This window comes from Myxocyprinus asiaticus, chromosome 25 (genome assembly GCF_019703515.2).
Source record: "Myxocyprinus asiaticus isolate MX2 ecotype Aquarium Trade chromosome 25, UBuf_Myxa_2, whole genome shotgun sequence".
In the NCBI taxonomy this organism is placed as follows: Eukaryota; Metazoa; Chordata; class Actinopteri; order Cypriniformes; family Catostomidae; genus Myxocyprinus; species Myxocyprinus asiaticus.
In genome coordinates, this window is record NC_059368.1 from 17,175,503 (window position 1) to 17,192,259 (window position 16,757).

At 41.0% G+C, this 16,757-nt stretch overlaps 1 protein-coding gene across 5 annotated transcripts in view; it reads right to left on the reverse strand.

Annotated features, from left to right (window-relative positions):
* LOC127416025 (NHS-like protein 1) overlaps positions 1-16,757 on the reverse strand; it is a 154,056-nt gene that overhangs the window by 108,171 nt on the left and 29,128 nt on the right. The gene's annotated exons all lie outside the window — the stretch shown is intronic.

The window sequence follows — 16,757 nt, forward strand, 5'->3', positions numbered from 1 at the left end:
TGCTAAAATATGCTGACCTGGCAGCTTTTAGTACCTGTCTGTAGCTACAGACACTATCCTTCTAATTTTGTATTCTTCCACTTGCACTCCATTTTCCGAGCTGCTCTCTTGAGAGCATGAGTGTGATCATTGTACCATGGTGCAGGGCTTTTTTCTTTCATTTTCTTTAATCTAAGGGGGCCGACACTATCAATAGTGTAAGAGAAGAATGTATTAATATTTCTGTTATTACATCAAGTTCTTCTAGACTTTTTGGCTTACTGAGTATGTGAGACAATTCTGGAAGATTATTAGTGAAGCTTTCTTTACTGCTTGAAAGAATAGTTCTACCTGAACGATGGCATGTTGTAGACTGAGTGACATTAGCTGATCGCAGCAAACATGAGATGAGGAAATGATCTGAGATGTCCTCACTCTGCGGTAGAATTTCTATAGTATCAACATCAACTCCATTTGACAGAATTAAATCTAGCGTATGATTATGGTGATGAGTCTGTCCTGTCACATTTTGTCTGACTCCAAGAAAGTTGAGAATATCGATAAATGCTAATCCCAATGTGTCACTTTCATTATCTATGTGAATGTTGAAGTCATCACAATTAAAGCTCTATTTACATTAATTACTAGATCTGATAGAAAATTTGGAAATTCAACAAGGAAATCTGAGTACGGCCTGGGTGATCTATATACTGTAGCAAGGGCAAAAGCCGACAGAGATTTTTTATTTATATCTGACGGTGTCACATTAAGCATTATTAGTTCAAAAGACTTGAATTTATATCCTATCCTCTGAGTAACACCAAAAACTTCACTGTAAATTGTAGCAACACCCCCTCCTCGACCCTTCAGATGAGGCTAATGTTTATAACAATAACCTAAGGGAGTAGATTCATTTAAATTAATATATTCATCCGGTTTAAGCCAGGTTTCAGTCAAACAGAGTGCATCCCAACTATGATCTGTAATAATTTCATTTACAATTAGTCTTTGGTAGAAAGAGATCTAATGTCCCTACCTTTATATGTTTATCTTCAATTTTTCTTTTTTCAAGTTTGACCTTAATCACATTTTTTCTAAATGATTTAGTGAGGGGTTTGTGTTTGGTAGTTTGGGGAACAGACAGTCTTTATATGATATCTAGGTGATACAGTCTCTATGGGTCACGAATGGTTGCTGAGATGAGACAGGAGATGTAGGATCTATTTGCAGGCTTTAATAAATTGATGACAGTGAAACAACAAAAGGGAACTCAAAACAACAACAAACAAGAACTGACAAAGGAATGTAAAAACTAAAGGGTATTTATACAAACAAGAGCTAATGAGGGCAGGGACTGGATCAGGAAGCCTGGAAGGCGGCCACAGAGCGGGGACAGGGTAAGGAGGCCTGGGAGGCGGCCACAGAGCAGGGACAGGGTCAGGAGGCCTGGGAGGCAGCCACAGAGCGGGGACAGGGTCAGGATGCCTGGGAGGTGGCCACACGGCCGGGAATAGGTCAGGAGGCTTGGGGGGCGGCCACAGGGCCGGGACTGAGTCAGTAGGCCTGGGGGGCAGCCACAGTGCTGGAACTGGGTCAGGAGGCCTGGGAGGTGGCCAGCAAGCGGGGACTGGGTCAGGAGGCCTGGGAGGTGGCCACAGAGCTAGGACTGGGTCAGGAGGCCTAGGAGGTGGCCACAGGGCATTGACTGGGTCAGGCCGCGGAGCTGCTGGAGGAGGGGCGGGCAGAGCCGCTGTAAGAGGAGTCTCTGGGAGGGCAGACGGAACTGCTGGAGAAGTCTCTGGAGGAGGGGGTGGAACTGCTGGAGAAGTCTCTGGAGGAGTGGGCGGATCCGCTGGAGGAGGAGTCTCTGGAGGAGCGGGCGGAACCGATGGAGGAGTCTCTGGGGAAGCGGGTGGCGCCGTGGATGACTCGACGAAGGCAGGTGGAGCCAGGAGAGTCTCGAGGGGTGGAGCCATGTAAGGTGGAGCCGTGGGAGGCTCAAGGGGAGAGGCCATGGAAGGCGGAGCCGTGGGAGGCTCGAGGGGCGAAGCCATGGAAGGCGGAGCCGTGGGAGGCTCGAAGAGCAAAGCCATGGAAGTTGGAGCCGTGGGAGGCTTGAGGGGCGAAGCCATGGAAGGGGGTGCCGTGGGAGGCTCGAGGGGTGAAGCCATGAAAGGCGGTGCCATGGGAGGCTCGACGAGAGCTGGCAGTGACTGGGGAATGACCTCCGTGGTCGAGAGCATGGGCAGCGACTGGGGAACGACCTCCGTGGTCGTGAGCATGGGCAAAGACTGGGGAACATCCTCCGTGGTCATGAGCATGAGCAGAGACTGGGGAACTACCTCCGTGGTCGTGAGCATGGGCAGAGACTGGGGAGAAGGTGTCCTTTTTCGTCTCCTCCTTTTCTGGACAGCTAGGAGCATAGTTACGGGAGTGGGCAAGGCCACAGGTATTGGCTCTGGGAAGGTTGAGGCTACAGGCATGGGTGCTGGCTCGTTGGCCGTGGCAGGCGTGGGCCCTGGCTCATTGGCCATGGCAGGCGTGGGCACTGGCTCATTGGCCATTGAAGGCTTGGAGCAAGGAGCCGTGGAAGGCTTGGAGCAAGGAGCCGTGGAAGGCTTGGAGCAAGGAGCCGTGGAAGGCTTGGAGCAAGGAGTCGTGGAAGGCTTTGAGCAAGGAGCCGAATATACAGGTTTTGGCCCAGGGTTCCCGCCATAATTCATGTGAAAGGGAACCGCAAAATTCCAGAGCCTTCTCAACATATTCACAGAGTGTCCAGTGAGGATCAGCCGGAGGCATCAGTTCCTTCAGTGCACTATTCAGACCAGTCCAGAAGAAAACCACCAGAGAGCGGTCTGGATAATGCACTAAATTCGCTAGTTCTAAGAACTCAAGAACGTGATCCTCAACTGGACGGTCCCCTTGTTTGAGAAGCAGAATTCGGACAGCTCTACTGTCACGAATGGTTGCTTGTTTGAGAAGCAGAATTCGGACAGTTCTACTGTCACGAATGGTTGCTGAGATGAGACAGGAGACGTAGGATCTATATGCAGGCTTTAAATAAATTATAACAGTGAAACAACAACCGGGAACTCAAAACAACAACAAACAAGAACTGACAAAGGAATGCAAAAACTAAAGGGTATTTATACAAACAAAAGCTAATGAGGGAATGGAAAACAGGTGAGAACAATTTGGAACAGATGGCAGTGATGAGGGCAGTGTATACTGGGTAACATAGTCCGGGGGAAACACTTCAAAATAAGAGTCCTGGGAAACACGAGGGAGACAGACTGTGACATTATGTGACCTGTGTGACATTCTAGCAGATGTTCGGATTAACCAGTTTGTCTGCTTCCTGACCTGGGCCCTAATTAGTCAAATATGATAACTATTAAGACTATGAGCCAAATTACTAGAGAGGAGAGAGGCACCTTCCCTGGAGGGATGGAACCCGTCTCTCTTTAGCAGGTCAGGTCTACCCCAAAAACTCTTCCAATTGTCTATAAATACTATGCTATTCTCCGGACACCACTCAGACATCCAGCAATTCAGTGACACTAATCTACTATAAACCTCTCCAACATGACGAGCAGAGAGGGGGCCAGAGCATATTACAGTGTCTGACAACATTTTTACAAGTTCACACACCTCTTTAACATTATCTTTAGTGATCTCCGACTGGCGAAGCTGGACATCGTTAGTGCCGACATGAACAATAATTTTAGAAAATCTACGTTTAGCATTAGCCAGCATTTGTAAATTTGATCTGATGTCAGACACTCGAGCTACGGAAATGCATTTAACAATGGTGGATGAAGTCTCTATTTCTACGTTCCTTACAATAGAATCACTAATTATTAAGACTCTTTCAACATGATTCTCAGTGGATGCAGCACTGAGTGGGGAGAATCACTTGGAAACCCTAACAAGAACGGGAGAGTGGTGTCACTTTCCTGAGCGAGTATGCCGCTGAGACATCACCCAAACGCCCTGCTGCGGGGGCTCTAGAGCCGGAACCAAAGTGTGTGTGTTGCTCGCTGTACTAACCACATCCGAAACAGTATCTACTGGCTTCTCTTTCTCACTGACCTTTACTAGTGTTCGGATGCGTATCTCTAACTCATTAACCTTCTCCATCAGCCTGATTAATTCCTTACATTATTCACAATCCCACACTGCTGACAGAAGAAGCTGTAGTAAACATGTGGCATGCAATGCAGGAAGAAATGACATGAGCTGATGCCATGACTTACCGCAATCGTTTGTTGTTCTTGTTGTTATGGTTGTTCTTGAGCAGCGAGGGTTTGAGATCGATGTGGATCGATGTGGTTCCTGATCAGCAGTTGTTTGAGATTGATGCAATAACCCGTGTAAAGCACAGTGTAGAAAACAAATGCATGCAGTCGAGATACGAGATGTAGACAAGCGGGAAAATAAAAAAAGATCAAATGGGTGCGCGTGGTAAAATACATGCAGTTGAAACAGTAGAAAAGCAGAAAAACCCAAAGCAAGCGGTAAAATGGCAAAGGATAAAACAATGAACATATAAGAATAAGAGTAAGCAATGCTAAGCAGGCTAGCAAGCTACACTCATGCAGCGTGCCGGCAGCAAACGGAACAGCAGTCTCACCAACCTTAAAGGTGATGTGTTTAATTTGTTATGTTAAACACATTCTCCTATCCCACTTTAATGTGCAAAGACAACTACTTGCCATTTGTAGATTAAATATGAAGTGTGTAATTTCTGTACCATGGGTGTGAACAAACGGAAATGCAAAAAATTGACTGTTATAATGACTGTTCCTGAACTGTTTTCCCCATCTTCCATTAGTTGAGCAAATAGATAGTCTTGTTACAAACTCACCCCAATTATTAAGCCACAGTTGCTGTGTCGAGCTGGTCAGGATGCGCAAACAAACAGAGCAATGATTTTAGTGCTACGTTATACTTTTTCTGTTTGTCTGAGTGACCCAACAAAGTAACACTCAGTCCATTAGCGTGCACTTTAAAAGTTTGATTTCAGTCGGGCTAGAATAATAATTTGAATTTTTTAAATGTCATGTAGATGCTTTGGTTGAACTGAAATTGTGCCACATTGATTTCAGCGAAATCGTACTAACAGACCTAGATAATGCAATTGTAGCTTTGCTTCTTCCAGCATGTATGCTCGATAATTGGACCACAGTTAGCCTTTGCGGTGTGCACATGCACAAACATGCTTCGAAAGACAGGTGACACGGGACATGTATAGTGCTGTGAAAAAGTCTTTGACCCCCTTCCTGATGTCTTCTATTTTTGTGTATTTTTCATACTAAATTGTTTTAGATCTTCAATCGAGATAACACATAAAACAAAGGCAACCTTAGTAAACACAAAATACAGTTTTCAAATATATATACACTGGTGGCCAAACATTTGGAATAATGTACAGATTTTGCTTTTATGGAAAGAAATTGATACTTTTATTCACCAAAGTTGCATTCAACTGATCACAGTGTATAGTCAGGACATTAATAATGTGAAAAATTACAACTTCTAAAACTACTTCAAAGAGTTCTCATCAAAAAATCCTCCACTTGCAACAATGACAGCTTTGCAGATCCTTGGCATTCTAGCTGTCAGTTTGTCCAGATACTCAGGTGACATAGATGTGGCTGTCTTGTCGGGCACTTCTCACGCACCTTACAGTCTAGCTGATCCCACAAAAGCTCAGTGGGGTTAAGATCCATAACACTCTTTTCCAATTATCTATTGTCCAATGTTTCTTTGCCCAATCTAACCTTTTCTTTTTGTTTTTCTGTTTCAAAAGTGGATTTTCTTTGCAATTCTTCCCATAAGGCCTGCACCCCTGAGTCTTCTCTCTACTGTTGTACATGAAACTGGTGTTGAGCGAATAGAATTCAATGAAGCTGTCAGCTGAGGAAATGTGAGGTGTCTACTTCTCAAACTAGAGACTCTGATGCAATTATCCTCTTGTTTAGTTGTATCTGGGACTTCCACATCTCTTTCTGTCCTTGTTAGAGACAGTTGTCCTTTGTCTTTGAAGACTGTAGTGTACACATTTGTATGAAATCTTCAGTTTTTTGGCATTTTCAAGCATTGTATATCCTTCATTCCTCAAAACAATGATTGACTGACGAGTTTCTAGAGAAAGCTGTTTCTTTTTTGCCATTTTTGACCTAATATTGCCCTTGAGACAAGCCAGTCTTTTCCATACTGTGGCAACTCAAAAACAAACACAAAGACAATGTTAAGCTTCATTTAACGCACCACATAGCTTTCAACTGTGTCTGATATAACGGCAAGTGATTTTCTAGTACCAAATTAGCAATTTAGCATGATTGCTCAAGGATAAAGTGTTGGAGTGATGGCTGCTGGAAATGGGCCGGTCTAGATTTGATCAAAAATTACATTTTTCAAATAGTGATGGTGCTGTTTTTTTACATCAGTAATGTCCTGACTATACTTTGTGATCAGTTGAATGCAACTTTGGTGAAATAAAGTACCAATTTCCTTCTGAAACAGCAAAAAATCTACTTTGTTCTAAACTTTTAGCCACTAGTGTATATTTTTTTATTGAAGCAAAAAGGTTATCCAACACCTATATCACCCACGTGAAAAACTAAACTGATTACTGTTTAATCAAATCAACACCTAAATAGAACTTTTTCAGCAGCATGAAGTTGGCTAAAAGGTCTCAACCAGAAGCACCCTATTCCAAGGTCGAAAGAAATTCCAGAAATTATGAGGAAAAAGGTGATTGAAATACATCAGTCTGGGAAGGGTTACAAGGCTATTTCAAAGGCTCTGAGACTCCAAAGAACCACAGTGAGAGGTATTGTCCTCAAATGGAGAAAACTTGGTACAGTAGTGAACCTTTCCAAGTGTCCAACCTTCCAAAATTCCTCCAAGAGCACAGTGACGACTCATCCAGAAAGGGCCAGGGCCAGGGCGACTTGCAATAACTGAGGGGAGCATGAATTCTGCTCTCTGCCAGAAAATCCTAAAGAAGAACGTCCGGTCATCAGTCCGTGAGTTGAAGCTTAAACGCAACTGGATTATGCAGCAGACAATGATTAAAAGCATATAAGTAAGCCCACTTCTGAATGGCTCAAAAGAAGCAAAATGAAAGTTTTGGAGTGGCCTAGTCAAAGTCCTGACTTGAATCCGATTGAGATGCTGTGGCAGGACCTTAAATGGGCAGTTCATGCTCGAAAACCCTCCAATGTGGCTGAACTAAAGCAGTTCTGCAAAGAAGAGTGGGCCAAAATTTCACCACAGCGTTGTGAAAGACTGAGCTCCAGTTATCGGAAGCGTTTGGTTGCAGTTGTTGCTGCTAAAGGTGGCACAACCAGCTATTAAGTTTAAGGGGGCAGTTTGTTTTTCACATGGGTGATACTGTTGTTGGACAACTTTTTGCTTCAATAAAAAAATATATATATATATATTTGAAACTGTATTTTGTGCTTACTAATGTTGCATTTGTTTTATGTTATATCTCGTTTGAAGATCTAAAACAATTTAGTATGAAAAATACACAAAAATAGAATCAATTTTTCACAGCACTGTACCTGGAGCAGAGGAAATGCACAGAGTCGGGAACAGTAGCACTGAGGGAGAGAAGAGAGAAAAAAGGGACTCATTTATTAGCAAAGTGAAGGAGACAAAGGAAGGAACAAAGTTTGCTTTATCAGTTAACCCCACACTTAATAATCTGCCATTTCTTTTTCAGTAGATTTACAGGCTTTGCTATGTCAGCCTATGTATTGTTCTTTCTCAACCTAATTAGTAATCACTTGATTATTGTAGTAATGAAACCATGATTATTGTTAGCTCATGAAATTCCATTTACCTGCATTGTAATTAAGTTGTCATTTAGCAAACACTTTTATCTAAATTGACTTACAGTACATAGTAGAGACAATCTCCCTATGGCAACCTGGGTTAAATGTCGTACTCATAGGCACAATGGATTACCCTCGTTTACTAAATCAACCCTTGTGTGATTCGAACCTTCAACCTTTTAGTTACCAGTCCAAATTTTTAACCACTACACACCACTGCCATACAACCACGTTTACAACGAAAGCTGTCTATTAACACTGAACAGCCTTAATCAGCCAATAAATAATTTTGATTAAGTCTGCAAGTCATTTAGTTTCATGCAAATGCCCTTTAAGATCTTGCTATCTTTCTTCGCAGAAAGAAAAGAATAATAATAATAATAATTTAAAAAAAACGTTTAGCTTAGTTATACTAGCTATTATACCGTTCAGATAATTATGCTAGCTTTATAATTCAACTTGTGGTAATTCTGCATTATGCCTTTCTGCACCAATTAAAAAAGAATAAATTCAAAACAATCTAACACTTTTTAGAGACCCTGCTGGACAGGCAAACCTGATAATGAACACTGCCGACATGCTCATGTGTGAGTGAGGGAAACAAGGGGAGTAGTTGGAGGAGGGGTAATCTATCGTGTAACTGTATGAGTGGGTTTTAAGGATGAGAGATTAGACCTTTAGATTTGGAATGTGGCACAATTGTGAATTGCCACACAAAAGATGTTTAATACCCCTCCACAGCTGCCCTGCATTTCTGAATAACCATTGTAAAAGGCTAATATGGGTCAGGATTACAAACTTTACTAATTAGATTGATTAAATCTCTCTCAGCCTCTTATTTTAAGAACATTAAAATATCTCAGATCTTTAACTCTTTTCCTGAAATTTATTTTTGAAAATCTAACTCCTATTTATGAGACATCATTCACTCAAGCTAAAGAAACTACTCAAAATTGGACAATAAACTCCCCTAACGAGAACATAGAGACCTAATCGTTACTTGAGAGCAATGGGGCCTGAACTGTCAATCAGGACTTAAGAGGAGGAGTCATGGACAAAGAAGAAGAGTCAGCCTAACTCAGTAAGGTGAATAGCCCACTTCTGCAGGACAGCATGAAACATTCTATAAATATATATAAATATCACATTGTAATAAATAAATAAATCTACAAAGAGCTAATTTTTAAGACATGTTAAGCATTTAAAAAAGGTATTTTAAGCAAATATAGTAAAAAAAAATATATATATAGAGAGAGAGAGAGAGAGAGAGAGAGAGAGAGAGAGAGAGAGAGAGAGAGAGATAAAACCCTAATGACAGCTCCATTGAGTTTATGCAAAGAAAAATCAAAAGCAATGCAAATATAATGCATAACAATAAAGCAATATAATGCTGTCATAGACAGATACCTTCACTTTAAAAAAAGAAATACATTTATAATTTAACACACAGCACTTGGCAAGGTTTAGATAAAAAAACATATATAAACACTATCAAACAATTAGTCACTCCCTCACTGTCTGTACCTGAGTAAGGGTTTCTCCTCTTCCTGTAGCCCCAGAGACTGATCCCTCTGACAGGCATGACCGTGTCCCTTTGCCCTGTCTGAGCTCCACAAACAGTCACTCTTTACTCACACCCTTCTCCACTACTCCAAACACAAACTCATACACCTCCTCCACACTCCAACACTACTGCACACATGCTTAAAATGCACACACAACCAAATTAATGGGTCCGCCTCACACGAGGTGAGGAGCTGGGGGGTTCCAACAAGCCTGACCATGGTGACCCCCGCCAGGCATGTTGTCAGGGAGATGCTGCACCTTCTGAAGAGGTTTGCGGTTGCTAGGCGAGCAATACTTAAAAAATCTAGAATGGCTGAGAAGGGTTGATTGAGCTCATAATATAATTTGCATCAGACATACCAACAAAAGAAGATCTAGTTGTTTGGAGAGGCTCCATCAGAAAATCTATGTGGGGACACTCGGGTCTCAATGAAGCAACAGGAAAGTGGCATTGAATATGTATTGTACTTGCTATTTACCAAATGCTTTTCAACTGTTTGCAGGGATACAGTAATTAGTGGAAAATAGTAAGATGGTATAATGAGAGGATGTGTACCTGCAGTTAGTGGAGTTTCTAGTTCCAAGCTTAGATCCTCGACCACCGGGCTCTGATCCTTGGCAATCACTTTTAGAAGTATCTTCATATGAACAGGTGCAATGGTCATTAATATATATGAGACAATTTGAAATTCTCCCAATGTTCAAAATGGCATAGAATCTTAAATTTGTCCATCTGATTTTGGTCGTTCTCACTCCTCAAGGAATACTACAGACACATTCTGTACAGGCAGATTAGGCCTGTCGCAGTTCAAATCGCAATCGCAATAATTTTATTTATTTTTTTTAATAATCGCAGTTTGATTATTTGTTCAGCCCTAGGGCAGCTGCTTTTTTAAGGCTACTGTTACTTTTTTATTTAGTATTTATCTTCAATTTTAATGTATACAGACATTTGCTACTATTTTGACAATTTAAATGCATTGCTATTTGTTACGCCCATGAGAGAGTTATGAAAGAGAGATTAATACTGAGTGCAACAAGAGTTTTGAATCAGAGACATGTTTTGGGAGTCTAAAAGTGTTGCCACATGCTAGATGGCACCAGCTCTCATTCAGTCTTTGAGTGCCTGTGGTCTCATTATGGCCAAAGGCAGCATGGGACTCCACATCTTTTCCCATCACTGCCTGCAAACAAGCAAGGGACTCCACTGTGAGATAAACTGTTTATGAGTTTACTCTACCTTGAAGCTTCTTCAGCAAGAGGCGTCCAAACACATGGTTAATATGTGAAGTTACACAAACTGATCCAGCTGATCCAATTCAAATTAATGTCAAGATCATTTGGTTAAAATAAATTACATAAGACATATACTGAATGATTGGTGGCATAAAGTCTGGTCCACTTAAGCCCTGTTCACACCACCAGCGAAACGCAACGACAAACATGATCTCATTCATTTTCAATGAGAGTAGGACAACTTCCGACAACATGAGCAACAGCTATCATTGGCAACAAGATATGGGGATGGCGAGCAACGTGACAAAGCAGAGCAAAATGTAACTTTATGCAAATGATAAGCAACAATTGGCAGTGACTACAAACAGGAGTAAAGACTGTGGAGATACGTCATCAGTCTCCTATGAGATACTGGAATCGAGTGAGGGCAAGACGGATAAGTTGAGCAATTTCAATGTTGTATTTGATTTGGCTGTAACCACATAAAAGGATTTAATACAAAAATTGTGTGGAAAAGAAACTGTAATATGTAATTGTAATATGTGCTGTTTGGGGTGGGTTTATCTCAGATAGATTACACCACAATAATAGACTGACAATAAATAGTAGTTGAACACAAAACACAATTATGGAAAATGTGTAGACTTTGTGATGTGATTATTTTGTGCCAGTGATTATTTCTTCATCAAAAGTGCTCACTGTATGAACTAAGTACCTCAGTACCACAACTTGGTTTCCAGTTGGACTGTTTGCCCTTACTCCCAGCACTTGCACACAACCAGCCATTTAGATTTGAACTTGCCAGATGAAAAACGTACTTTGCAGTTTTGTGTGCAATATGTATCGGAAGGTCCCTGAACAGAGTGTGGGCGATCCATGTGCCTTCCGTGACAGTTTTAATAGAAAACAACCACAGAGCAAAAACTTTTCAGAGCGTTTGATTGGAGAGGTGACTCTAACATGTACTAAACATTCAAAATGGTGAAACTGGGGGCCTGGGTAACTCAGCAAGTATTGACACTGACTACCACCCCTGGAGTCGTGAGTTCGAATCCAGGGTGTGCTGAGTGACTTCAGCCAGGTCTACTAAGCAAACAAATTGGCCCGGTTGCTAGGGAGGGTAGAGTTACATGGGGTAACCTCCTCGATTAGGGGTTCTCACTCTCAGTGGGGTGCGTGATAAGCTGTGCGTGGATTGTGGAGAATAGCATGAGCCTCCAGTGCTGCGAGTCTCCACGGTGTCATGCACAGCGAGCCACGTGATAAGATGCACGGATTGACTGTCTCAGGAGTGGAGGCAACTGAGACTTGTCCTCCCTAACCCGGGTTGAGGTGAGTAACCGCACCACCATGAGGACCTACTAAATAGTGGGAAATTGGGCATTCCAAATTGGGAGAAAAGGGGATAAAAATAAATAAATAAATAAAAAATGGTGAAATTGTGGCATTTAGTGACACGTATGCAAGATTATTATTTGATTAGAAAAATGCCTCAGTTATACCTGACAGATTCACGATTGCTCTACTTAGATAAACATGCCACTGAAGTACAAAAGGCACGTGTTGTCATTTCAGAAATTTTAAACCAATGCCCCAAAGAGATAAAGAGAAAGAGAGTTAGGGAAAAATGATAGAATGAACAACAGTTTATAGGTCAAGTGTCATTTACATGTCATAGATGGAATGAGGGCCAAAACACTGCTCCTCGGGAACATAAACTACACCAGAGAATATTTAGCCTTGGCCTCAGTGGTGACATGAAACCCTTGGCATTCCTGTGAGTGTTTGTGTATGTGTGAGTCTGAGATCTTAAGAGGATCAGTGACATGTCTGACCCTACGGCTGCCGCTCCTTGTTCTTGTACAAAGGAATTCAGTGTGTGCAAGATAAAAGGGGAAAGACAGTAAAAGGGGAAGAAGGCCGAAAGAGAAATGAGAGGCACAGGAAAGAGCAGACCATGGATAAACCTCACCCGAATTCAACCCAACCAAAAAAATTACAACCACCAAAATCAGAGCTCCTTCTCACCAAACACGAGTGTAATTTCAAGTGTTTCAAGAGTTGAGAGCATTAAGAGACAGGGTGTGGGCTTGAGGGATGTCAAATATAGCCCCACTTCAGCTCCAGAGCTGGGCTGTCCTGGCCTGCCTAACCCACATCAGTCCTGGGTAAACCCTGAGCGGAGAATATGTACCATGGAAGTGTCTCAAATTAACTCTATGCTCTCTGTATAGCTCATATCCTTAATGCCACTGAATGAATAGCTAATTATAGAAAGAATAAAGAAAGGAGGTGTATGAAATGAGTCCAAGCCCAGTTCTGGGACAGAGGTGAGAGTAGACTTGATATCATGATATCATAATTTTCACACCAGTGCAGTGTTCACATTCAAACCGACTAACAACGGTATTACCGCTGGTTGGATGCTAAGTGGTACTATGGGGTAATTTTTGTTCAGCAATAGCCAACACAATAACACAAGGCAACTTGATTTCAAACTTTTAACTTTCATTTTTTATTTATTTTAACAAAAAATTCAATCAAAACTGAAAAAAATTAAGTGCAATTAAAATGTGTGTTGTTCGAACCTACTTCATCTGTGCATTCTCTCTGGGCTACTGGTCGGGTATTTTGTTGTGCGGGCAAATACAACACTTATTGTAGGTTGTTGTGGGTTTAATGATGGTGTTTTGTTACCTTTCATCCCAGCACCCAGTTTAGCTACTTCGGAAGGGATCTGAATTTGAATGTGTGTGAATTAATTTGTTTTGTTCCTTCCTAAGCCTGGGTAATATGCAAGAAATATGTTCATGATATTTTTATTAAAAGATATATATATATATATATATATATATATATATATATATATATATATATATATATATATATATATATATCACAATATCCAATTACATCGTCAACCCCCCCGGCTGAGGGATTGGTGAATATTCTTCCTTTAGTGATTCTGCATTGAAAATTAAATTCATTTATTTAAAAAACAAAAAACTTAAACCAAAGACATTTCTAAATTCAAATTGCACTTCAAACGAAACGAAAAAGCAATTAAAATAACAAAGTGGTAAAAAAAACAAAACCTTCCATTTACCGTCATGCAAGTATCCGTCTATGACAACAGGCGGAAAATTACTAATACAAATTAAGATCTAAAAACAATTATAAATGTAAACATAATAATAATAATGATGATAATAATCACTGAAATATAAATCATGGTTCAAGGTGAATGTGTTTTTATATTATTTTATGATTTAATCACTATATATAAAGTAACCCTGCAGAGTTGCACTCACAATGAACTGCTCTGTGGAAATAAAGCGAACTGAACTCAGAGCATCTCCTGAGCTGAGATGGTTTGAGGTCATCTGCAGCATTCTCATAGATGATACTATTCTTGCAAAAAAAATTTCAGAAGACAATTTTCATACGAATGTTCCACGAGACTGCACACCTCCGAACAAACAGTGCATCAGACATGCGCATAGACGGCTTTTCTGTCATCTGTTCTTAAAAATATAATAAAGTGTGTTTCTTCAAGCATGTGTCTGTGTCTAACAGCATTTTTTATTTTTTTTGTCATTCTGAATCTTAGACTTCGTACAGTTACCCACCATTCACATTATATTTGCTACCTGCAATTAAAAGTCTTCTGTCAGTGTGTGTACTTTGCTGCCTGTGTATTTTGATACATTGGTAAAGAACATCTGGCTTTCAATGTGTTATTTAGGTTAATTTATCATGGGTCAAACTCTTCATTAGGCAACTATTCTTTATTTAAGGCTATTCTATTTGTTAGGCTATTGTATTGATATTGGAAGTTCCATTCATAATGTTTCGCCCTTTTACCCGGTATAAAATTTCACACCAGTGTCCCTTGTGCCGAGTAAAACCAGAAACACTGTATACCGTGGCAACCCTAGGTGAGAGATTAATTGCATCCAGCTACCATTAGATATGATGTGAGACCAGAGAACTTACTAAACATGTGCAGAACTACAGTGCTTATAAAGTACAGTACAACTAGTTGGTTGTAAAGGGATAGTTCACGCAAAATGTGTTTTTTTTGTTGTTGTTGCACAGCGGGGAATTTGGTCGGGTATGTAAGTGATTTACTTGCATATGCATTTCTCGCATAGTGTTTTTGGGTTGCCGCATAGAGTAAAAGATCGATCTTGGGATTTAAGGATCAGTATTGAGATAATACAAATGAAGATCACGATGCATCTGAAAATTGACATTTTTATGTAGTCCTAGTCTCTACAAATCCTTAGAAGAACAGAGCAGGCTCTGTATTGTACGTGCATTCAGCCATGCATGTTCTGTGCAATTCAGTGTGACGTATAAAGTTCCAGAATCTAGCACAATGTCAGGATACCTTTACAATAACTGGCATCTCTGATGGGTTCCAAGTGGGGCTGAGAGAGCATATCCTCCTCTGCATTACAGAGCTCTCCACAGCACATGTGGAATCACTCCAGTCAGATTCATTCTGGACCTGTCCTAACCACCTAGATCACCACCTGTATTACTGCCTATGTACAGACATGTCTTCAATGGGATGGGTGGGAAGGGATTATGGGGTCGGGAGTCGGACCCACTGCAGCACCACAAGAAATACAGAATGGGTGTGCTACCATATGGTTACAGAAGGATGGGGGATGAATGGATGTATGGAGGTTGGGAAAGGAAAAAGGGAGGAGAGGAAGGTGCTAATGTACTGCTTACAGGGGGTGTTTTCCAAACTGCATTTTTGCACCCTTGAAGGGCACTGCATGAAGGGGACACCACTCAAAGGGTCGTTCCACTCAAAAGTAATAAAAAAAATTTTTTTCATGAAGGGCCCTTCCACAAGACCAAAATATTTACATTCATACAGTAATGCCATACTCCCTTCAAGTGCCCACATCAAGAGCTCTTTCCTTCTGAGTGAGTAGGGCATAGGGATGATCACTTTTGCCTAGAGCTATGGAAAGTTGCTCTTCTGGGTTTAATAAGAACCAGCTACTGTTTCTAAGGTTCACACATTAGTCATTATTCATTATTCAAGGGATAGTTCAGCTAAAACTAAAACTGTTAAAATTATGTCATACAGGCTAACAACAACATGATTTATTTTTTGGATGAACTATCCCTCAACACTGAGGTCAGATCAGCTTAAAAGGATAACTTTTAAAATGCTGCCTGGTGGGCCCCATGTCTGCATGACATAAAAAAGCAGCTGTTTCAGATAGCATCACACACACATACATACATACACACAAATAACACACACACACCTCCTCGCTCACTCCCAGGCCAATTAAGACACATTGTTATGTTGTTAGTGAGTGCTTACATAAACTCCTCCCTCTATGCGCCACAATCACCCACTCAACCACGCACTCCTACACACGTATACTCACTCCTTTACATACTCACACACACACGTATAGGCTCTGTTGAGCTGCCTTGCTGTTTACTGCCTACATAGGCAGCTGCCTTTATGTCCTTTATTCACATCATACGTATATACAAAATATCTTTGCTTGTGTTCCACAGATCAAAGAAAGTCATACGAGTTTGAGACAGCATAAGGGTGAGTAAATGATAAGAGAATGGTCATTTTTGGGTGAACTATTCCTTTAAATGTTTTTTATAATTAACATTTCTCTTGTTTCGTAGATCGTCTTGAATTGATTGATTTTTTTCACTGAGCTAAAAAGGTGAAAGCTGTAATTTAGTTGTTCTGTACAAAAATACAACTAAAAGACAAGTTAGATGTCACAGAAGAAAAACAGACTTGGAGTACAAAAAGGTGAAATATAGTGAATAAACTGTGAGTTAGAAAGAAGAAAAGGATTTAAAAGTCATGCAGACTTTTAATGTGCAAGCAAATGAAAGTATGATATGGAGGGGGAAAATACCAGAAGAAAGATATTTCTTCCAGACTGACATTTATATCAGACACTATAAAGGCTATCAAATTACCTCCCTGTCAGAGCAGGACAAAGACTTCAGAAGCTCCAGATTAGGGGTCCCAGCAGAGTAATGTTCCCCCAGGAACCACAGACCTTCATGGGCTGATTAACCCCACTCATCTCCCCCCAGTCCCCAGCTGCAGACACTACTGTG